Source organism: Colobus angolensis, unplaced genomic scaffold (genome assembly GCF_000951035.1).
Source record: "Colobus angolensis palliatus isolate OR3802 unplaced genomic scaffold, Cang.pa_1.0 Scaffold137, whole genome shotgun sequence".
Taxonomy (NCBI): Eukaryota; Metazoa; Chordata; class Mammalia; order Primates; family Cercopithecidae; genus Colobus; species Colobus angolensis.
The window spans coordinates 2302145-2327333 of record NW_012114455.1 but is presented as its reverse complement, the minus strand read 5'-3'; the positions used below and the strand labels follow the sequence as shown (position 1 = coordinate 2327333).

Sequence of the window (25189 nt, the reverse complement as noted above, 5' to 3'; positions counted from 1 at the left end):
TCACTTTAAATAGATTCCCATAAATAAGCAATAAAACAAGAACAGCCATTTGCAGTGAGCATTTCCAAGGTTTGATGAGCTAGGAGTTCGGACTGGGGGGAAAACAAAGAGCCTTTTCTATTATTTCCCCATCCCTGCAATTTTCTTTTAATGCCTGACGACTTTGAAAGGAAAAAAACGAATGTGACTCCCTTAGAGATGGAGCCCATGCTCCCATCTCCTGCCGCAACTTGCCAATTCAACTTCCAAGTTGTCCTGGTGTGACTGTGAGCTGGGCCGCTTCCCTCCACCTCTTCGACCTGTGGCTGCCTGGGCCCCCGCTCCTTCCTCTACTGGCCTGCCCAGACTTCCGGCTTAAGTTTCAAGGGTCCAAGAAGACAATGTGGGCAGACAGTGGTGGGATCTGGGGAAGGGGCAAGGACTAGGAGGCTGAGCCCAAAGGATCCTGGGTTTTATAAAGGGGAATCTAGGTGTTCAGTGGAGTGGGGCTGCAGCCCAGGCCAGAGCATGGTTGGAAATGTGTCCATTTCCACTCACTTTTTCTCTGCTGCCAGATGTGACTTTATCACTAGAAGGTAATCCTGGCTCAATTAACGTAGAAGGCTACATAGGCTATCACTGGTGGACAAATGAGATTTTCCCTTTGGAAACTCAGCCTGGTTTGAGGCTTCCTCTGACTATGAGTGTGTCTGTGTGTGTGTGTGTGTGTGTGTGTGTGTGTGGTCACAGACACTCTCATGCATGTGCATACAGATGTAACGCACTTACATGTTCCCCTGCCATGACTTGCATGCTTTTATGGCATGCCAGCAGAGTTTCTTTCACTCCTTGTTGACTTTCAAATGTATTCTTCATCTCCTGATAGCCAGTTTTTCACGTTATGACTTTTTTTTTTTTTTTTTTTTTTATGAGACAGAGTCTTGCTCTGTCACCCAGGCTGGAATACAATGGTGCAATCTCAGCTCACTGCAGCCTCCACCTCCCAGGTTCAAGTGACTCTCCTGCCGCCGCCTCCCAAGTAGCTGGGACTACAGGCATGCATCACCATGCCCAACTAATTTTTTTTGTATTTTAGTAGAGACGGGGTTTTACTGTGTTGCCCAGGCTGGTCGTGAACTCCTGACCTCGTGATCCTCCCACCTCGGCCTCCCAAAGTACTGGGATTACAGGTGGGAGCCACCACACCTGGCCTGGCACAGCTGAATTTAACTGCACTCACTCACCTATATGCGGTCACCTGGAGGGTCACCTAGGGAGTGGCTGGTCTGAGATGACCTCATGTGTCTGGTTTCCAAGGGCATGTGCAGGAGCACGTGAGCTTCCTGAGGCCTTGGCTCAGCACCAGCACAGCCTGACTTCCACCAAAGGCTATGGGCCAAAGCAAGTCACCAGGCCAGCTTAGATCCAAGGGCTGGGAAAACAGTCTCCACCCCTTGGTGGGAAGAGCTGCAGAGTCACATTGCAAAGCGAATAGATCCAAGGACGGGTCACCTGTCCCTGGTAATGAACATCCTACTTTCTGGTTTGTCTAGGAATCTGACTGTGTTAGACCTGCATAGAAGTGAAGTCATACAATATTTGTCCTTTTGTGACTGGCTTATTTCACTTAGCATAATGTCCTCAAGGTTCATCTATGTTGTAGCATGTGGAAGGATTTCCTTCCTTTTTAAAGCTGAAGAACATTCCATTGTAAGGATATACTATATTTTGTTTATCCATTCATCATTGATGAACATTTGGGTTGTTTCCACCTCTTTTTTTTTTTTTGAAACAGAGTCTCAGTCTGTCACCCAGGCTGGAGTGCAATAGTGCAATCTCAGCTCACTGCAACCTCCACCTCATGGGTTCAAGTAATCCTCCTGCCTCAGCCTCCTGAGTAGCTGGAACTACAGGTGTGTACCACCACCCCCAGCTAATTTTTGTATTTTTAATAGACACGGGGTTTCTCCATGTTGGCCAGACTGGTCTCGAATCCTGTCCTCAAGTGATCCGCCCACCTCAGCTTCCCAAAGTGCTGGGATTACAGGTGTGAACCACCGTACCCAGCCTGTTTCCACCTCTTAGCTATTTATTGTGAATAGTGTGGCTGTGAACATGGGTATGTGAATCGACACCGTGCTTTTAATGTTTCTGAATGTCTACTCAGAAGTGGAATTGCTGTATCAGATGGTAGTCCTATTTTTAATTTTTTAAGGAACCATCATTGTGTTGTCCATAGCAGTTGCACCATTTTACAACACCACCAACAGGGCACAAGGGTCCCAATTTCTCCTGTTGTTGCCGACATTTGCTATTTTCTGGCTTTTCTCTATAGTGGCTATCGTAATGGGTGTGAGGTGATACGTCACTATAATTTCGATTTGCATTTCTCTGATGATTAGTGATGTTTAACATCTTTTCATATTCTTCTTGGCCATTTTTAAATCATCCTTGGAGAAATGTCTATTCAAGTCCTTTTCCCATTTTTTAAATCTGGTTATTTGATTTTTTTATTGTTGCATTTATGTATTTCTCTTTAATACTATAATAAATATTCTTTAAATTACCAAACAAATAAGAAAACTGGAGCAGCAACATCAATCTGTAATGCATTCTTTCTCTTCCTCTGCCCAAAGTAAGTAAGCACTTTCTTGAATCTTATGTTCACCATTGACTTGCTTTCCCCTTTTTCAAATAAAGTTTTATCACTGCTACGTATATTTTTTTAAAAAAAAAAGAATTTTCAGTTTGGATTTATTTTAACTGTACACAAAGGGTATCATGCAATATGCATTCTTCTGAGACTTTTTTTCACTTGAATTCTGCTACTAAAACTGATTCATACTGTTGCGTGGGACTATAGTTCATTCATTTTGACTGAGGTTTATTATTCCATTTTATAGGCACACCACAGTATATTGATCCAGTCTCCTGTCAGAGAATGTTTGTATTGCCCCCAGGTTTTGCTTTATATGAATAGTGCTGATATGACCGTTCTCATGTATGTCTGCTGGTATATATGAGAAAGAGTTGCCCTGGCCTGACTTCCTAAGAGTGGGATTGATGGATGATGGAGCATTTGAATGTTCAACTTTATGAGATCATGACAAAGTGGCTGTACAATTTCGCCCTCCCATCAGCACTGTACAAAACCTTCTGCAGATCCACACTCCCTCCAACACTCGATATTGTCACACTTCCACACTCTTAACAGCCGAGTGGGTGAGGTTGGTATCGCTTGTGCCCTTGATATGCATTTCCCTGATTATTAATGAGGTGGAATATCCCATCATATGTTTATTGACCATATGTGTTTCTTTAATCCAATTAAGAACTTCTGTTCATCAAGACACTGCAAAGAAAGTGAAAAACAAGTTAGAAACCAAGGCAAGTTCTTTGCCACACACATAACTGACTTTGCACAGTGTGAAGAGCATATACAAGAGCACAACTCACCTTCTAGGAAAATGAGTAAAAGAAATGACAAGGATTTCACAGAAAACCCCCCAGTGCTTACTGTCAGCCATAAAGGTGCACTTGTATTCCCGACAGCGGCTAGTGGTAAAGATTCCTCAACATTAGATAAAAGTTTCTTGAATGTAGATGAAACTTTCTAAGGCCTTGCCCTTAGCTGGTTCAGGGATTAGTCAGAGAAGCCTGCACTCCCTCCTTTGCGCACTGGAGAGTTCACCTGAGTCCAAAGAAGGTGTTCACAGTAACGAAAACTTGCTCTCACAGATGGTTGCCTAGGGACACCCAGAAAACCCCAAAACATAAGGCACAAAACCATCGTTTTTCCCCAAAGAACCAGGTAACATTTTCCCAACCAGAGCCCTTCCAGAGTAATCCCAGGGGAAGGGAGGTGACTTCCCATCATTATCCATCCACTGAGGAAAGGGGATTATTTTTCTTGCTCTAAAACTGCTCTGAGAAACCAATGAAAAAAAAAAACATACTTAGAACTAATTTCGTTCAAACATTCCCTGGAGCCAAAGAAATAGTTAAGTATTTAGGCTTCAAAGAATTTCCCTGCTGAGGTGTGGGTTTCTGATGGAGAATACAGAGACGCAGTATAAGCTATCAGCAAATACATGAATTAAGGCACATAAACACTCACTGCCAGTGATCTTACACATAGTCTGCACTGTAGATAAAGCCAGGAGAGGTCCCGTTCTGAAGTAGTGCAGCTGAAGCTGGGGAGGTTGACAGACTGAAGCTGGGGAGGTTGACAGACTGAAGCTGGGGAGGTTGAGAGACGACTGAAGCTGGGGAGGTTGACAGACTGAAGCTGGGAAAACATCTTAGTCACACAAATGGGGGTCATGGCTTTCTTCTCGGGCCTCCTCCAGTGGCTTAGGAAATACTGCAAGAGGAAATGTCCGAGCGAGAGGAAGGCAGTGTGAGGCCGGGAGATAAACAGGGGCTAAAATAAGCGTCAACTCTCACACTCCCGTCCCTGTTTCACTAACTAGCTTTCTAAGATGCTGCTTGCCATTTGCAGTTAATAGCAAATGTCTTGCCATATTTATTCACTTACCTGTCAAGGGCACCGATTCCCTGAGCAGCCATGTGAAATCTGACTAGCAGATTATACCTTCCGTGCTAACCTGTCAGTCTTAAGAGGGCCTCTGCTGAGACTCAGGTGGCCAGAGAAAAGTGACAGGAAGACAGGTAGCTAGTTGCACTGACTTGAAGCGAAACTGTGTAAAAGCCAGGCCCTTGCAATGCAAGCTACCAGAGCAACTGGCTAACAAGATGTCTCTTCCCATCTCCCAGCTGGGTTTGGATAGAATAATCAGGCATGTCTACACTTGGGAGTGTCAAGGTAAGATCGAGCCAGGTGACAAGAAGCAGCCAGAAACTCTGAAGACTCATCCTCCTTGGGTGCATAGGAGACCTCCTCTTTGGAGCTTGCAAGGAGCAGAAGTGGCCTAGCCCTGTGATCTCCAGCACGCACTTTCGGCAGGGCTATTAAACGATAGATCATGAGACGCAAGGCTGGGGACTCTGGGTTCCCAGAGGGTCTGGGCAGCTCCACGGCCCGGTCAGCCTCATCTTCCAAGGTGACTCATTCTTCCAAGTCTAGATGGGACAAATTCCTCTACCACATCTTAATCTCAGAAGCCACTGGGAGACGGTACTGGCCCGTTGGAAAATCATCTTTCTTAACTATTTCCAGGATTTTTTCTAGTCCCTGAAACAACAATTCTCAGACTGTTGACATTTCCTGCAAGATCACAGTGGGCCAGTTTATCACCTGGTGAAGATCTGGCAGCTCATGCTCAACACATTACTGCAATACTCTCTCTCTCTCTCTCTCTCTCTCTCCTCTCCCCCTTACACACACACACAGTTCTACACAGCTTCTCTATGGTCAGCCAAACAAAAACAAGATTGAGAGCAGAAAAAAAAACCTTTCCCGTCCTACCATTTTCTTGCTTTTATTGCCTCCTCCCTCATCATCTTCCCATTCCTCTTTGGGGCCTAAAGAGCTCTGGGTGGTTAGTGTTCATTGTTATTAAGCAAAAATTTCTTGTGACAGCTATCATGTCATCTCTGAGTCTTTCAGCACTGACAGAAATAAGAAGAGAGTTTATAAAATACCCACATTTCCCTTCTTACAGAAAACTGGGACAGCAAAAGGGCTTATAAAATACACACTGCCCCCTCCTTACATAAAACTGACTCTATATATTCAAAGCAAGTAATAATTCCTCCTTTTATTGTTTAATTATGAGCTGACACAGCTAAGACAAAGGCCCAAGCAATCCAGGGCTCAAAAGTGCCAATCATTCTCTGCAGAAAGCTGAGGCTAACTCTCTCCTTTTATTATATTTGTTATAATTTTAGTTTGTTCAGCAATAAATGCAATATTGATGTTTAGCTCCTAGAAAAAAAAAAGAAAAAAGAAATAGGCAACCAAAACATTGTTAGCTTCAAATATTTGAGAACTTTCCAACTGGGGGCCATAGGTGTTTTCTTACTCTCTTTTTAATTTTATTTCCCCTCCACCCACCACCCAAACATGTCCACAGAGGCATGTCTTCCAGTCAACGACTTATTTGCAATCAATATCTCTTATGTACAGCATGCACACAATCATGTTCCAAATGGAAAAGGAAGTGATTGAATGCACTCATCAGAGATCATCTGACTGTGGCCAGAGCTGGGTGAAGAGGTAGCCAGAGACCAGAAGCGGGACAGGCGGGAGAAAGCTGCTCTTGGTGCTGCTAATTAACAGTGTTGGCAACAAGACCGAGCTCTCCACCTCCATCCGTCTTCAAGCCCAAATTATGTTAGGCCTCTCGGTATTGACATACTAGCAGAGGCAGGAGTCATTCTTAAAGAAGTTACGCATCTTCTTCTCCTTGACATTTTCATAAATAAAATGATTTCTCTCTCAAATTTAACTAGCAGTGGGATACCTTTGATACACCTACAACCCTTCATTTCCTTTTTCTAGATGCTTTCTTTTGCTGCTTGGGGCCTAGGAGGGCTTTTTCCCTCGCTTGCAGTAGAGCCTGTTTCTCACATGGGCATCTCTTCAAGGCTGTGCTCCCACAACCATTTCACCACATCTCTCTTTGCCTGTCATTACCTGCAGACTTTTCTAGTTTCACATTGGACTGAGCGCTGTGAGAATGGGGGCCTCAGAGTATTTATCTTTGTATCCCCAACATCCCAAACAATGCCTGGCATGTAGGAGAGTGCAATGTAAATTTGCTGAATGAAGCAATGGGGAAAAATATCAATGATTTAATCTATCAATCAACGAACTGAGCATGCAAGAGATGGTAGCAGAAGAATGTCTCAGGAAGTAGTAAAACCTCCTTCAAACTAATAGAAAATCCTGCAATTTCCCCCTTAGTGTCTCCAGAATTATCAGCTCCAAAGGGCCATGGGAATATGTAGAGGCTTTGGGGTGTATTTTTGTGAATTCTGTACAGGAGAGCTTCCAGCTGGGTGAGATTGCCGCTTTCTTGGGTATAATGATTTAAAAATATAAATTTTTTAAAACTCTGGGCTAGGTACATTTGGGGATGTTATGTTGGGAGGTATGTGTTAATTTTTCCCTCTCTGTGCTAATCTGAAGGCAACTTTGTGATGCAAATGGCCCAAGTTAGGGCGACTCTGAATTTGCTTAAGCAAGAAGGACAGACGTGAAAATAAGGACTAACTCACTGCCTGGCACAAGGCAGGGCTCAGCACGTTTGATGACAGTGTTGTAGATATTACTTAGCTTCTTTCTGGTGTGTGGCTCTTCGATGCACCTGTTCATGAACTCGAGCCTTCTTAGACATGCCTTGAACATGTGTTGTGGTCTTGATCCCAACCACACTTGCAACCTCACCTTTGGCCTGTCATCCTCATCGTCTTGCCTTCCAGCCACACTGCTCTATTGCAGTTCCAGGGGATGTCACCTCTGTTAGGCCCTCTGAATGTGACTCTTCTCAGTGTGACCTTCCTTCCCCTGTTACCATCTGGATAACTCCTTCTTATGTTTCAAAATTCAGTGTAGGGGCAAGGCATAGTGGCTCACACCTGTAATTCCAGCGCTTTGGGAGGCCAAGGTGGGTGAATCACTTGAGGTCAGGAGTTCGAGACCAGTCTGGCCAACATGTGAAACCCCGTCTCTACTAAAAATACAGAAATTAGCCAGAGGTGGGAGCAGGCACTTATAATCCCAGTTACTTGGGAGGCTGAGGCAGGATAACTGCTTGAACTCAAGAGGCAGAGGTTGCAGTGAGCCGAGATTGTGTCACTGCACTCCAGCCTGCGCCACAGAGTGAGACTCTGTCTCAAAATTAAAATAAAATAAAATAAAATTCAGTGTAGGGTCACATACACAGGAACGCACAGTCGCTCCCCATCCCCCCTGCTCACTGGCCAGCACTGACTCTATCAGAACACTCAGCTTGGGACTCCCTTTGTTCATGTATCTTCCATTCTCGTCCACAGACCCAAAAGGCTTATAAAAATAGGATGGTGTCTTCTGTCTCTGCAGCTCTTCACCAAGCACAGTGCCTAGAATGGTCCATAAATATTTAGTAATGAGTGAAAATATGTGAGTGGATTAACGAAAGAACGCTAACCACTGTTAAAAGTCCACCAGTCTGGAGCAGGCCTTGGGAAAGCCATACAATCCATGCAATCCTGCCTCCACGCCTGTGCCACATGTGAGAAAGCCCCTGCAGTGGGTGGGCTATGGAGGAGGAGCTCAACTCGAAGGCAGAACGCGGAGAACCTGCCAATAACTCCGACCAGAGGGAAGGAGCTGCTGATGGACTCAGGGGCCACCTGAGGCAGGGTTTACTTGCTCACACCTCAGGAACAGTGCCCAGAGCCAGAGCAGACAATCATTTCCTCAGGTCTGCCTTGGCCTGAGAAGAAGGGAACAGAGGCAGAGCCAGGTGGAAAAAGGAGTAAGCTGTGCACATGGGAAGTGGATACAGCATCAAGCAGGCACAGGATGCCATGTGAAGAGCCCAGCACGAGGGAAAAGGCTCAAGTGACCCTGATCCAGTGGGTCTGCCATCTGCCCCCAAGGGACATGGAGTCACTCTGGCAAACATCACTGAATGCTGTGTGGGCAACAGCTCTGAATGGCCAAGATGCTGCCGATGTGGGGAGACATTTGCTGTCATAGACAAGAGTTCAAAATGAGATAGAAACGACATGTCACAGCACTTTAACTCAGTCATGGTATTTTGGAATGTTTTAATTAAGGTTTATCTGTTACCATTATTATGTAATCCTGGGAAGTGCCAAACCTGCCCCAGCGGGGGAAGAGAGGAGGAAAACATGTCACAATTAAAATAATTATTAACTTAATCTTATTAACTATAGATTATTAATTATCACTGCTATTATTATGCACCGGGGGCAGACCCCTTTTCTGAGCCGTCTCATCAGCTTGTGTGGAGGTGGGAAGTTAGTGTTGCCTGAGAAATCCTGCTCCCTCTGATAAGGCAGCTACCCCATCTCCTTCCCAGGGAATTTTTGTCTCCAGGTCTCCTTCAAGAAGTTCTCCTGCACAAAACCTGCCCAGTGCTGGGTGTGAGAGAGACCCTGTGTGAGTATGTTTTGTTGCTCAATTGTGGTTCACATGACCCTAAGCACTTGCCACCCTGCCCTTGACTCCCCAGTGCAGAGCTGGGGCTATCCTCTACTCTCAGCACATCTTGAGCACACCTCTCAATCCTTGTCACACTGGGTTTCTTCGAGGTCCCCTTGCACACTTAGCCATGAGCCCCTTGAAAAGATTGACTATGTCCTTTGTATTTGTATTTCCTCCAAACTGCCTTTCCACTCCAGCATCTACAGGAATGTGTGTCTAACGTTCCTTTCGTAGTAGAGGAGGAGAAGTGGAAGGAGAAAAAGAGGGAAGGCAGAAATGAGGGAGACAGAGAGAAGAGGACAAAAGGGAGGGGGAGACCAGGACAAAGAAGCCTGTCCAGCTGAGGACCATTAGTGACCAAACCATCAACTTCTCCCTTTTCCCAGGTCCCACCCGCCATGGTCCAAGCTAACACTACCCCTCCCCTCCCGCACACGCAACCTGCTGCACCGTTCCTTTCTTTAGAGGTGTAAAATGACTAATGAGTATCAAAGCAAAGCGATTAGGTGGCCTTTACAATCTTCAGTATCTACCAGGATAACTATGTCACACTGGAGTCATAAATGCCTTCTCAGAAAGTACAAAGGAGGAGACCGACCCAAATAAACGAATTTAATTTTAAGTGTCCTCTCTTTTTTGATCATTAGTGAGTCAATTCTGACTGGCCCTGATAGGGGAAATTCATCAGAATCCTGAAGTGACACGTCGGCCGGATGAAATCATAGCATGGCAGGCACCGTGGACACCTATGTTTTCCCTAACACCCTCAGAACCCTGAGGCTTTGTGGAGGCACTGTGGAACCACTTTGGGTGTGTAGGGAAGCCATTTTAACCAGGAAGTTTTGCTTCGACGTGTTTGTATGTATCACTTCTTTGTTTCCATCGAATTTGTGACAAGGATTCTGCTGTTCAAAATACTAGCAATGTTGAAAGCCCCAATCTAGTCCAACTCCCTCTTTCAGAAGGGCAGAAAGGGGTCCAGCAAGCTCAGGGGCTTTCCCAGAAAGGGCACAGACATGGTGTCTGCGGCTTCCAGCCCGGCTCACCCACCATATTGAACACACCTCCTTCCCATCGGCCCTGCACGGGGAGAGTCCAGTTCCAGGGCTCTTGGCAGCCTTGCCCAAGGTGCTCCCCCAAGATGCCATTCCACTGAGCAGGTGGCAGGTTCACAGCTGTCAGCAGATGAGACAGTGCCATGCTAAGCTGCCTTCAGAATGAAGGCGGAGCTGCCCAAAAACCCAGAGCCAAACCCTGGGCCCTGGGTCCCACTACCCAGTTAGGGACCTCTGAGGCCACAGCCCATGACAGTCCCTGAACGGGGACCTTGGTAGGAGTGACTCGGTGACCCCAGTAGATGGACAGTAGGTGGACCTACGCATGTCTGGGGCTTGGCCAGGGTTTCAAGACAGCTTCCTGTTTCTACTCCATAAGCAGTTTGCATCCCAAAAGAGAGGAGGCTGCCAGGCCTACTGAATGGAGCCTAATTGGAGACATGCACTCCTCATAGACAAAAGCGCTGATATCAGCACACTGATTTTCAGCTCCTATCCTTCAGACCCATGTTCCTGAGGTCTCTGTGATCCCTGCGGTTCTGCCACCAATGCCCTAGCCAATCATGAGCATTGATCAAACCCTTACTATGTGTCAGGCAATGTGCTGAGCGTCACGTGCCAAATCTCCTGTTATCCTCCTGCAGTTCTCCAAGATGGCTGCCCTTACTCTTCCCATTTTGCAGATAAGAAGCAGAGGGTTAAAGAAGTCTAGTGACTTTCCTAAAGTCATGCAGAGACCCTCGGTGAAAGCAGTGGATGGGACAGAGTTTCCCTTTGTGGACCACAGCCATCTGGGGAGCTGTCCAGGGACACCATGGTGGATCCCACTTACTTGCAAACCATCAGACTATCCACACATTCTAATACTTCACAACCCCTACTCTACCTCCAGATTTGGTTCATGCCCTTGGAAGTAGCTCCCAGAACTCTTGTCACCCCATATGTCCCACTTTTGGGGTCAGAAAATGTAGGTCATGATATTCATATAGTATGGATCAAAGGGCGTGACATTAATTCTTATCTCTAAAAAGATCTCACGGAAAGCTATCTGAAATTCTGTCATGAGCTCTGTTCTTTTTCTTTTTAAATCCTGAACATCAATCTCTCCCTGCTGTATTTTCTTAACATTACCAATACTCCTAAAGAGTAACAAAGTAGAGCCCTGTGCTATGGCTCATGCTTGTAATTGCAACACTTTGGGAGGCTGAGGGTGTAAGATCACTTGAGTTCAGGAGGTCAAAACCAGCCTAGGAAACATGGTGAGACCTCATCTCCACTAAAAATCAAAAAAATTAGCCAGGCATGGTGGTGCGTGCCTGAAGTCCTAGCTAGTTGGGAGGCTGAGGTGGGAGGATCGCTTGAGCCCAGAAGGTCATAGTAATTTAATGGCATCTTAGGGTGAATTACTTTACCAGATTTTCTATCCTCATAGAACAAGGGTCCCCAGGCCCGGGGTACCGGTCCGCAGCCTTTTGGGAACCAGGCCACACAACAGGAGGTGAGCGGCAGGTGAGTGAGCATTGCCGCCCGAACTCTGCCTCCTGTCAGATCAGCAGAGGCGTTAGATTCTCGTAGGAGCGCCCGCGCTATGGTGAACTGCGCATGCAAGGGATCTAGGATGTGTGTTTCTTATGAGAATCTAACTAGTGCCTGAAGATCTGCGATGGAATGGTTTCATCCAGAAACCACCCCTACCCAGGTCCAAGGAAAAACTGCCGTCCATGAAACCTGTCCCTGGTGCCAAAAAGGCTGGGGACCACTGTCTTTAAAAAATTGACAAAAGAGGCCGGGCGCGGTGGCTCATGCCTGTAATCCGAACACTTTGGGAGGCCGAGGTGGGTGGATCACGAGGTCAGGAGATCAAGACCATCCTGGCTAACACGGTGAAACCCCGTCTCTACTAAAAATACAAAAAATTAGCAGGGCGAGGTGGCGGGTGCCTGTAGTCCCAGCTACTCGGGAGGCTGAGGCAGGAGAATGGCATGAACCCAGAAGGCAGAGCTTGCAGTGAGCCGAGATCGTGCCACTGCACTCCAGCCTGGGCAACAGAGCGAGACTCTGTCTCAAAAAAAAAAAAAAATTGACAAAAGAGCTCAGCACTCAGAGGCCATCACTCATTTGAGGAAGAAAAAAGGCCTGGTAAAGGAGTGGGAGGGAAAAACAAATACTGATTGCACACCCACTCGGTATCACCAGGTTCATCTCACTTCGTTCTCCCAGCAACCCTGGGAGGAGGAGATTATCATCCTCATTTTGCAGATGAGGAAACTGTGCTTCAGAGAGGATAAGTTACATGCTCAGGGTCACCCAGGCTAACCTAAAAGGAAGAGAGGGTGACTATGCATAGGAGAATGCATAGGAAGAAACACATTTAAGAAATGTTTCAGCAATTGATTTCGAGTCCTGCAGAGCCCACAGACCTAGTACACAGAATTTGTGTACACACTCCACAGCAGCTCTGTCATGCCCGCTCTTCCTTCACCTAGGTCCTAAATATGACCTTTTCAGTGCTTACGGGAGGGAGGAATATTTCACTGCTTTGCATCAAATAAAATACAACATAGAACTTTAAATCTGGAAATGAATATAAAGATGTGGTCCAGTCTTGACATCTGGTCTCCTGATTCCCAAACTCATCTGTTCTTTCTTCCTTCTGAATTGTGTGTAAAATCTGTTGCTGAAGAATTCTAAAAAATCTTTCTGTTACATGATTTCATCTTCCTAAACGTACATTTGATTTTTTTGCAAAGTATTCCTTGTCCTTCAGGACCTGGGATTCTGAAAGGGAGATTCCTCAGGAATACTGATCCAATATTATCAGCCTCATAGAACCCTGAAACAGAAGAGAATGGGAGTGGAATTAACACTAAGAGAAATTCAATTAAACAAATATTTATTGATCACCTACTATACACAAGGCACCAGGCCAACTCCAGTGACAATAATTTGCAAATCTCAAGCACTGACCTCCAGTGCGGGCTTGATCTGGTGTCTGTGTGTGTGTGTGTGTGTGGGTGTCTGTATATACATTCCCAGGCGCACACACATGGACAGGTTATTACAGCCCACCCCTCCAAGTCCTCCACTTTTCCTGTGATGAACTGAAATGGATAAATCCCCATAAACTGCCTCCCTCATGAGCAACCCTAAAAATAAGTCCTATTTACAAATATTTCATCAGCCCACCTACCTCAAGCTTCATGCTCCCCTGATGACTGTAGGCAATAACATAAATAAAACTCAGAATGATTTCTCTCTCCCGCACATCAGTCATCACTTTTCCTGGACAGGTAGGCAAGTGATTGGATGTAAGGCTACCCTGGAGGTGTGAAGGGAAGGTCTACAAATTCTGGACACAAAAAACCCATTGCTTTTGGTCTTAGACCCTAGGCAGCCTATCTAGGGGAAAAGTAAGCTGTATCCAGGCAGGTGACAAGGGGGACCTTTGGGAAGCTCCTGGCGTTATTTCTCACATTTTGCCACCTGGGAGAGAGCTACAAGTCCCTTAAGTCATTGCTGCAGGAAAACGTTTTGACATGAACTCTAATACATCATGACGGAGGTTAGTTACCAAAATGCACACATTTGCCTTAGCCGGTTTCATTTACTACCCTTTAAATTATTTCTGAGCCTTGCAAATCTTGCTGTGACAGACAGAGCAGTGGGGGAAACCACTAAGTGTTCATTTTTCATATAATATATTCCAATCCTGTTAGGTCGTGCTGCTGAAGGTAATATTTCTGGCATTCATTTAATGAAATTGACATTGATGAATGGTTAATTTTACAAATTACATTCTTATTAAATCCCCTAGAATCAGTGCCTTAAAATTTCCTAGCTATGGGCTTCTTACGGTTGATACCTTTTTTTTTTTTTCTTGCTCTAAGTGTCTCCTCTGTTGGCTGCTATAAGACTCATTCTGCATATTTTTCTTCCTCTAAAAAACTTTGAAAAGCATTAAAAATCCCCTAGTTAAGGCAATTACTCCAGATAAGTTAATCTTCCTGGGATGTTTAAACCCCAGTCCTTGCATATGTTTATTCTGACTTTTTTCCCCTCTCTAGATAGTTCCTGCCCTAGAGGGCGTAAGAGGGAGGAGAAGACTCTTCTACCTCCTGCTGAATAAATGTCTGATGGGCTGGGAGGGGAGAGAGAATCAGCATGTGGCCAAGTCCCTCTGCTGGCTGCTGGCTATGTATATATATATATATCTCCAGTAGAAGAGTTGATGAGCATTGGGCTAATGGGAGTGGATCAATAAGTGGTCCCTTGGATGCTAAGTACCATTAGCTGGCACGTTTCCAAGAAAGCAACCTATTTTTTGCTTTTTCACTGAGGCTGGATGAATTATATTCATTAAGAGATCTTTTTTTTTCTATTGCCCTCACTACTCATGAAGGCAACCAATCTTTACTGAGCATCTGTTATATGGTCAGCACTGACTACGCACCTCCAGGAATTAGAATAGTCTCAAGTAGTTCACACGTGTTTTGAGAAAATCATCTCAGAGAACAATTGCACACTTGGATTGTTTTCTTTAATGAGAAGAAGCAACAGAAGTGTTTCTGGGAGAACCAGGCCCAGGTTTCAAAGCCATGTTAACCTTGCTCCAAGTCTTCAAATGCCTCGGAAGGAGAGGCTTCCTGCTTTATACTCAAAAGTTGTGAGATGCGCTGCACACAGGCTCAGATTGGTGGTCTTTTAACTCAAATTCTCTCTCTGGGACCTTTTCCCTTCACATACACTTCACTTTTTGGTCATCCAATTGACTGGGGCAAGTTAGGTTAGCTTAACTAATTTCAGCCCGGGCTATTTGTAGTGGGTTGAGGCAGGTAAAAACACGCAATTTCCAATCATCAGTAAGGCTGAATTTCACCTTATTTTAGTGGGTCATGTGGAAAAAGTTCATGATTTATACTGAGTACTATTATGTCAACCAGACTTCAAGTAACACTCATTCCAGAGTTCATTGTTGAGGTGAACTGTCTTCAAAGTCACAATATTATGATTAATAGTAATAACTCTCTAGTCAGAAAGACTTGGATTCAAATCTTAGCTTGCTGTTTCCTGGGATAGGTGTGTGACCTTACACACTTAAACTCGTGTTCTCCCTTATAAAATAAAGGTCATAGTAGCTCCTTTAAAGGGAACATGTTTTGAAGCTTCAAAACAAACACAAAGCACTTAGCAAAGGACACGCACATGCTGCTCAATAAATGGAACCATTTAGATTATGTAGGCACGTTTTTCAGCTTCAAGGAACATAATGCCCTTCTATCTGTGGCTTAAACCATAAGGCTATATATTGTTTGCTTAACAAAAGGTCCAGAAGTAGACGGCCCCAGGGTTGGGCTGCCAGCTGGGTAACGTAGTCATGAACCCAGGCTCTCCCTGGTGATTCTCCACCATCCATGGCAGGTTATGTTTTCATCCTCATGCTCACAAGATGGCAGCCCAAACTCAGGCATCACATCCACATTCAGGAAGAAGGGGCAGAGGGCAGCACCAGCAGGTTCTCATGGTGTGCCTTGCCATTTTGTCAAAAAGCAAAGCATCTTTCCCAGAAACCGCTCAGCAGAGTTCTCTTTACATCTCATTTGTCAGAACTTGGCCAAATGCTCAGCTCTTCAGGAGCAGGTGGGCAGGGGAGCAGGAAGTTGGGAGTGGCTTTTGAGTAGCTACATCATTATAATCGAATTCAACCTCAAACATTCTCGTCCAAGCAAATGAGGCAAAGCCCAGCCATCTTTCCTTTTGCTGATTAAAGGCCGTGTGGCCACCTCCACTGATATCCTCTCTCTGTGCAGGCTTCACCACTCTCCTACCAGAAGCCATGGCAATGGGTAAGACTGAGCAGTGGACAAAGGGTCCTTTTCTCCTCAAGTGTAATTAATTCTGTAAGATCACTCCCTTAGCAGCAGTTCTTATTAAACCTGCAAGGGATCTGACTCCACCATCATTTTTTTTGAGACAGAGTCTTGCTCCGTTGCCCAGGCTAGAGTGCACTGGCGCGATCTCAGCGCACTGCAAGCTCTGCCTCCCGGGTTCGCGCCATTCTCCTGCCTCAGCCTCCTGAGTAGCTGGGACTACAGGCGCCCGCCACCAAGCCCAACTACTTTTTTGTATTTTTAGTAGAGACAGGGTTTCACCATGTTAGCCAGGATGGTCTCAATCTCTTGACCTCGTGATCCACCCACCTCAGCCTCCCAAAGTGCTGGGATTACAAGCATGAGCCACCGCATCCAGCCCCTTCTCCACATCTTATCTCGGCCTGCAACTCCACACACCCATCTGTGCTGGAGTCAGCATGTGCAATCACATATTACTAGTTTTAATTGTATAGCAAGGGAGAAGATGGGAGATATTAATCAGGTGCTGCAAGCTCAGAGAGTGAGTGTAATAAATAGACTATTAAGTTAACCAAGTTTTCAGCTTCACTAGTGAAAGCTGCCATCTATCTTGTGTGGTTTTCTGCATGCTTCATTACTGCATATAACCATACTGAAAAAATATGCCTTATCCTTTATAATGAGATGATAAGTTCCCTGCAGTGGATGTAACAGGGCCCGATTCTGAAGCTCCATGAAGCTGGAGCCTGAGGAATGGGGTGTGTCTCTGGGTGCCAGGGCTTGACACTGAGGCTGATGACAAGACAGGGCTTGGTGGTGACAACAGCCATAATCATCTGGTTGGGCACGTTCCCAGGGCAGCAGGTATCTGAGGGCTCAGGCCACTACCACTTCCTCTGCCTGGTGGAGATGCAGTAAAAGGGGAAGGTTCACTCCAACCAGTGGGCAAATGTGCTGTTGTTCCTGGAATTAGCTCTGTCCTGCTTTGGTCCAGGGCCTCCCCGGACTCATTCTGGGAGGACTCACTCAGGCAAGCTGTTGGTGGATCTTTTGTCTTCACGCCCCCCACCCCACCCCCACTTCAGCACTTAGCACTGCAACAGCTCAGTGAATGTTTGCAGCCAGGCAGAGCTGGGTGCCCTTCCCTGTTCAGCGTGCTTTCACTTACTCTCTCTGGGGCCTCTGACAAGTCATTTAACCTCTGAACCACAGCTCTCTCAACTGTAAAATGGGGTTGATAAGCCTAGCTTTCCAAAGAGTGGTGAGAATTAGAGGAGATAATAGATAGAAAAGCACCCAGACTACGCCAACATCCTTCCTCCAGAATGAAGATTCAGTTATTAGATGGGAATGTGAAATCCTAAAAAAGTTACAGTAGAAAGCACAATCTTTTTATATGAAATGTCCCATTTATATGAAATGTTCAAAATAGGGAAATCTATAGCATCTCCTCATTAATCCATTAACCAGAAAGTAAATTAGTGGTTGCCTAAAACCCAGGATGATGGGGAGGGAGAGGCTGAGGCTAAGGGGACAGCTAAAAGTATAGCATTTCTTTGGGGTGACAAAAAAAATGTTTTAAAATGGTCTGTGGTAGTGGTTGTGCATATCTGTGAATGGATTAAAAATCACTGAATTGTATACTTTAAATGGGCCATATGTGAACTATATCTTAACACAGCTGTTTAAAAAAAATTTTTGAGAGGCCAAGGCGGGAGGATCACTTCAGCTCAGGAGTTCAAGATCAGCCCTGGCAACATAGCAAGACCCTGTCTCTACAAAAAAAAAAAAATTAAAAATTAGCGTGGTATGGTAGTGCATGCCTATAGTCCCAGCTACTTGGGAGGCTGAGGCAGGATGACTGCTTGAGCTTGGGAGATCGAGGCTGCAGTTACCTATGGTTGAGCCACTGTATACCAGCCCAGATGACAGAGGGAGACTCTGCCTCAAAAGAAAAAAAAAAGATCAGCTCTAAATAAAAATGAAAAGTTGCAGTAGTAAAAACAGCACCACATGCTGCCATGGGAAACCCTGGGTCACACATGGGGCTCAGATGCATCTTTGGCCTAGGGAAGCCAAGACAGTTACCTCAAGTCCAGGCAAGGAGAGTCCAGGGCCATGACTGAGTTTCCTGAACTTGAGAACTCAAAGGTCCCTCAGAATACGTATTCACAGACTGCTATGGGAGGTTCTTTAAAGGACTCTCAGCATCTCCCTCCAACTCAAGCAAAGCAAAGCAATACATCTGCAGGTGCAAGTCTGAGAAACACTGGTCAAAGAGTAGCCTCACTGTGGCCATCTGCAGAGCCAGCCCAGTGGCCCCAGGGAACTAGAGAGACCCCAAGGTAAGAGAGAGTTCTAGCCTGAACTGAGATAGGACAGATGGGACAGTCTTCACTCCAGGCTATGAAAGCATCTTCTCAGTCTCTGCCCTCCAAAAGCTTCTCTGCCTCAGCCTCGCCCTGAGAGTTTCCCTCATGATGGTTCTGTGCTTTCTTTCCTAGCTGATTTCATCTTTGCCCATGATATTTACTAGCACCTTGATGCTGATGACACCCCTGCTTGTAATCTCTGATGAAGTCTCTCTCCAGAGCTCTAATGAAACACCTGAATGTACCCAAACCATTCGAAATTCAGTATGTCCCAAACTGGACCTGGCATCCTCTTCCTTTCTCAAACTTCTCCCTCCTACTGGATTTCTTATTCTGGGTGTTAACATCATCATCCATCCAGTTTCTCAAACCAAAAGCATGGAATCATCAACACCTCCCTCTCCTTCTATCTTTCAGTCAACATGTTCATTCAATTCTGCCTATTAAACAGCTTCCTCTTCTCTGCTTGGATTACTGCTGTGGCCTCCTAAGTGGTCTCCAAGCTTCCAGTCTCTCCTCATTAATCCATTACCCATACAGCTGCTGAAGTGATCATTTCTCTGCTTCAAATGACTTCCCGTTGCCAACAAAATAAAGTCCAAATTCCTATGCTTGACTTACAAAACCTTTCATGAGCTGACCCTGTTAGTTCATCCTTTTTACTCCCTACTTCCACCATGGTTGGTTCCCAGTTATCCAGCAAGCAGGCTCTTTGTTCTTGGGAGTGGCAAAGACAGTAAGTACAATGTGGGGATGCCCCCACATTGCATGCAGGTGATTGACCTCTTGGTCTCCACCACCCCCAGATCCCCAGCTAGAGAAAAATTATCTAATACTGCTACCTGCAGGTTTCAATCCTATCATAGCAAACTTCACTCCCTATTACCTGACTCCATCTCTCAGCCTCATGTGAAAGCAGAGGTAAGCCAATGCTAAATGTTGTTCATTGTAACCTCAGTCCAAAGTTGTAGGTTTTTAAAATATAAAATTGAGCCATAATTAATAACATGCCTGGTGCATAATCACAGAGGAAAGCAAGAAAGACCCAGCCCATTAGGTCAAACATGCTCAGTGCTGTGGAATGTAGAAAACCATTTCTAAAGATATAAATAGTAGCTGGAAACATAGAAGGTCAGATCATTGCCTCTGTTGGACTTGATTGTATGAGACTAGCGTGTAAATGCTCCAATGCCAGGATGGTATGTTTAAGAGATAAATGAAACCAGCAGGAAGGAGTGGTGCTGACATCATTCTCCCCAGCATCTAAGAGGCCCTAAGAGTGGGGCCTGGCAAGCAGCAAGCTCCAAGGTGAAGGCCTTCCACGAACCCTGAACCGGGATGTCGCCCAGTAGAGAGAGTCAAGAGCCCCTTCCTCCTCTTGACGTGAGGCAGATCCCATCAGGTGCTTATTGGTTAACATGAGGTGCACTATGTCAGCTGGCTCCCCACTTTTCAGGTAAAAATAAAACTCACTACACCATCTCCTCCAGCCATCCAAATGGCACAGACACCAGTAATGTGTTTTTATGGCTCACCTAGGCTGAGGGACTGGTGGGAGTGTGCCGGGTAAGCACATTGGATTCTTAGAATCCATTGACTGTGACCAGCAATTAAGTAGAATTTAAAATTCTTAGCCCCTAAGAAAAGATGACAACTCAAAACCCCTGCCATCCTTCTCCACTAACTCCTCCAAATGTCCTTGTCATGAAATTTGGAAAAGAAAGGAAAAGAATCTCCTTTTGTAGGTCCCCAAGCAGTGCAAGGGCTGTTGGTGAATGTCAGTACTGGGGAGGATTTCTTGCTTGGAATTAGGAAGGGAGATGGGCACTGGGCCACAGTGTCAGGATTCTGAGAGTAGCTGGGCAGGCTGTTGTTGGATGCTCTATCTGACTGGGGACTGAGCAACAGTATTCTTCATCCTGTTGATCATCTTTACTGGCTCAAGCCCTTTGTTCATGCTACGTCTTTGTCTGGATGTCTTAGTATGAAATCAAGACTTATGAGAACAAGGTCTGGCACATAGCAGGTGTTCAGTAAGTGTTTGCAAAAGCTATGAAAACCTGGATGGAGATTACCTAGTATGCCTTCAAAATTCCATCTCCTTGTGACATAAATTGGAGATGAATCTCACAGAGAGGCAGAAGATATAGTCTTTGAAGTCTTTTCCGAGCAACAGAATTCCCGAAACATTCATGAGAAAAGAAGAATCGCCCTTGCCTTCTTTCTGTAACATTCCAACAGAGCCAAATGGTTTCCAATGGAGATTCTAAGAGCATTGAAGATGAGAGCTTGAACGGGTCCTGGTCGTCCTCCGGCTCTCATGCAAATGTCCTGTGAAGACACCATGGCCCACAGGCAGTTAAGAGGTTACCCACATTACACAGTTAGCAGCATAGCTATGACCAGCAGTAGCTTCATTTTCAGAGAAGTCTTCACATAGACGGGCATTCCTGGCCTGTACTGAGCTCCGTACAGAGGGAGAACCCTCCACCCTTCCAGGAGTTTAACTCACAGAAAAACCCAAATGTGGAGGGAGGAAAATCTGTTTCAATGCTTCTATGAGCAGGGCAAGGATTAATACATTTCTCAGTGGAGGAAGATCTTACAGACCCAACCTAGACTTTTTCCTTGATTAGGAGACTATTCCCCACACTCCTCCCTGTTCTGCTCCAGGACATCCCATGGAAGACGCATGTGTGATGAGTGAGGCCCTGAGCCCCCATTTATTTTTAATTCCCCAGTCCCTGTGCCAGCCCTGACTGTGGCGGTGAGTGAAAACACAGATGAATTTTGGAAACATGGCAAGAAGCAATTATGAATTCCTTGCCTTTAGGTGCTCCCTCCTTCCCCTTGGGCCCTGAAAATCAGCATAAATTCCTTGGTTAGGAGAAGCTATCAAAATACTATCCATCTGGATCCAATTTCCAGAGCTGTTGGGCTCCAAAGTGACCAGAGTTAAAGGTCTATCCATAAATTTTCCTCTTGGTGCCACCTGCCTGAGCCCAAACTGTGCCTGCAAGCCACCTGTCCTGACCAGATAACAGATGGGACCGGCTCAGATTCTGAACAAGCAGCACAGTTCTCTCACTGACCCACCAACCTCTCCGCCCTTCCGAGCCAAATGTGGCCTCGTTTCTTTCAACTTGGTTTATCTGATCATCTGCGTTCCTGTGTCTTTGCAGGTGTGGCTGTCTGAACTCGCAGAATACGAACAATTTGCCCATCACCCAGCTCTACTTTTCATTTGGTTATCCTAGCCCTGAACTGTATTCCTCCTTCCTGGCTCCAGCTCTACACCGGGGGACCATTTCTGTCTTTAATATTTTCCCCAGAGATGGAGGAGGGCCAGGAGATGAGGAAACTCAAGCCTATTTGTTATGCTACTTTCTACAATTTGATGGAGGGCGGATTACTGAAAACTGGCTTAAGAAATTTTGAAACTTAAGAAAAGGTTAACGCAAAGTAATGGAAACACCAATTCAAATACCAGTGAGGGAATTAGTTGGTTAATTAACTAGATTGTTAGTTTAGGTCCTTAACAAGTAAAGTAGGAACTCATTGGACATAGAAGTAAAGAGACTCTAACAGGTATCTGACTAGATAGCAAATTCCCTATATACTCTTAGAGCTGTTGGTATTATTCTTTGTATCCTCCCAGCTCCATGCTGGGAACCGAGGACAAAGACCCAATATATATATTTTTATTATACCCCACCACCATTACAGTATTATACAGAATAGTTTCACGGCCTTAAAAGCATTCCCTGTGCTTCATCTATTCAACCGTCTCCTGTGCCCACACCCCTGGCAACTACTGCTTTTTTTCTATAGTTTTGCCTTTTCGAGTGTCATCTAAATGGAATCATACAATGTTTTTTTTCAGACTGGCTTCTTTCACTTAGCAATATGTATCTAAGATTCATCCGTGTTGTGGCCTGATAGCTCATTTCTTTTTATTGCCCAATAGTATCCCACTATATGGATTTATAACAACTGTATGTGCAGTAAAGTGATGTCAGCACCACCCTGTCCTGCTGGTTTCATTTATCTCTTAAACATATCTTCCCAACACTAGGGCTTTTATCTACACGCTAGTCTCATATAATCAAGTCCAACTGAGCCAATGATCTGACCTTGTATGTTTCGAGCTACTGTTCAAGTCTTCAGTAATAGATTTTTGCTATTCCACAGCACTCAGCATGTTTGACCTAATGGGTTTGGGCCTTTCTTGTTTTTCTCTGTGATTATGCACGGGGCATGCTATTAATTGTGACTTAATTGTTTATTTAAAAATCCCAAGTTTATTAATCCATTCACCTACTGGAGAACATCTTGGTTGCTTCCAGTTTTGATGATTGCAAATCAAGATACTATAAACCTTCTCATGAAGGTTTTGGTGTGCACATAAGTTTTCAAATCAGCTGGGTAAATACCTAGGAGTGCAATTACTTGATTATGTGATAAAATTATGTTTAGCATTGTAAGAAACTCTCAAACTATTTTCCAAAGTGGCTGTACCACTTTGCATTCCCAACAGCAATGAATGAGAGCTTCTGTTGCTCTATATACTTGCCAGTATCGTCAGCTTTTCTGGATTTTAGCCGTTCTAAGAAGTGTGTAGAGGTATGTTGTAATTTTAATTTGCATTTCTCTAATGACAAAGGATATGGAGCACCTTTTGATACGTTTCTTTGCCATCTGCATATCTTCTTTGGTGAAGTGTCCATTCAGATCTTTTGCCCATTTTTTAGTCAGACCATTATTGTTGGTGTAGAGGAAAGCAGTTAATTTTTTCTTCGTTAAAGACACAAGTTTGTATTTATCTTTCTTCATTCCATTCAGTAAAAGCTAAAATGTAGCCTCCAAGGGTGGGGCAATGTAGGCAGCTTACCATGATTCTGACTTTCTATTGAAAAAATTAACTTCTATTTATTCACCTTGTATCATACAATCTTGCTGTATTGACTTATTAAGAGTTTTCTTGTAGCTTCTTTGGGTTTTTTGCGTAGATAATTATGTTACCTGAGCATAAAGACAGTTTTATTTCTTCCTTCCAAGTCTCTACACCTTTTATTTCTTTTACTTGTCTTATTGCGCTAAGCTAGGACTTCCATCCAGTACAGGGTTCAATAGGAATGGTGAGAGCAGACATTCTCACCTTGTTCCAATCTTAGGACAAAAGCATTCGGTCTCTTACCATTAAGTATGATGTTAATTCTAGGTTTTTCTTACATTCTGTATATTAAGTTAATGAAGTTCTCTTCTATTCCTAGTTATTTGATAGCTTTTATTATGAACAGGCATCAGATTTTGTCAAATGCTGATTTTTTTTAAATTGTTATGCCTGCCATGTGGGGCATGGATTTTAGGTGGCAAGAAGAGAAGCAGGGAGACCAGTTGGGAAGACGAATACAGAAGCCCAGGCAAGAGTTGATGAAGGCTTGGATTGAAATGGTGGCAGTGCAGAGAAGTGAACAGATTTTGGGTGTATCTTGAAACAAGAGCCAACAGGACATGCTGGTGTGTGGAATGTGCTGGAAGGAGGAATGGGAAGAGTCAGGGGAGACTGAAGCAAGAGCTTGAGCAACAGGGTGGATGGTTCTGCAGTGAACTGACATGCTGAAGACTGAGAGACACAGATATGCAGGGTGGGGCCTACAAGTCTGTTTTGGACATGTTACAGTTTTCGGTAACTATTAGACCTCCAAAAAAAGATTTAGGAAGACAATTGAATCTACAAATCTTTAGCCCAAGGGATAGGTCAAGACTGGATTTATAATTTTAAAAGTCATCTGTATATCAATGGTATTTAAAGCCTTGGAATTTCATGCAATACCTTGGGAGAAAAATGTAAATGGAGAAGAGAGAAAAGCCCACAATGAAGCGCAGGAGTCCTCCAACATTTACTGGCTGACTGGGTAATCTGACTTGTGGGAGGGCTTGAATGAATCAACCACAGTTAGCAAGTGTTCCATGTGTGCTACTGAGATCTGTAGCCGTGCATTGGAAAAAATGTATCAGTCCGAACCAGGAGTTAAAAATCTAACCGCCCACAATTAAGCCATTAAATACATAGATATTACAAGAATTAACTAAAGATATGGAAAGATTGGGGAATATGTTCGTGGGTTAAAAATACATGGGATTAAATAGGAAAAAGTTTTCTAGAGGACATGATCCAAGACCTGAGAACTAAAGGAGAGGCAAGTGGCTCAGGGAAGGAGGAAGACCTTGCACACATTTGAAATACCCTGAAGGAAAGTTTGACTCAGGGCCAGGATCCCAGATCTAGAGACCCCTTTTACTTTCATTTTGTTCAATGGGTCTAACAACTCCAACACTAGTCACTAAAGGGAATTTCTGCCAAAACAAACAAGTTGAAGATCCATATCCCAGAGAAGCAAAAAACCAAAGCAAAAACAAAACAAAGAGCAGACAAGTTGGGAGGCAGAAATCTTTTGATTAGCTCTGTACTAGCAAAGCTTTTACCAAGAATTGTCAAAAAGGGATGAAAATTGGGATGGAAAGCCCTAACAGGTGAATAAAACTTCAGGTGTCACTGGAAACATGCATTCCCTCATCCTGGACACTCTTACTTTCAGTGCACAGCACCCCAAAATGGGCAGGAAAGGAACAGTTCAAATTTTCTTAAACCTGCAATGACCAAATGCCTGTAGGAATAGATTCTTAGTTGCACACTCAGAGCTAGGCATTTAAAATGGAGCCAAACATTATTAAAAGCCCAGGTGAGCCACCTAGGAGAATTGAACTTTTTTGAGAAGGAAGGAAGGAAGGAAGGAAGGAAGGAAGGAAGGA

The 25189-nt window shown here is 44.6% G+C and overlaps 1 protein-coding gene and 1 long non-coding RNA gene across 2 annotated transcripts in view; one reads left to right on the top strand and one right to left on the bottom strand.

Annotated features, from left to right (window-relative positions):
* LOC105506537 (kin of IRRE-like protein 3) overlaps positions 1 to 25189 on the top strand; it is a 478333-nt gene that overhangs the window by 306276 nt on the left and 146868 nt on the right. The gene's annotated exons all lie outside the window — the stretch shown is intronic.
* The window catches only part of LOC105506488, a 25437-nt gene continuing 12913 nt past the window's right edge, over positions 12666 to 25189 (bottom strand). Inside the window, exon 2 of the long non-coding RNA XR_001000930.1 lies at positions 12666 to 12985. This is a non-coding gene — a long non-coding RNA (uncharacterized LOC105506488). The remainder of the gene's footprint in view (positions 12986 to 25189) is intronic.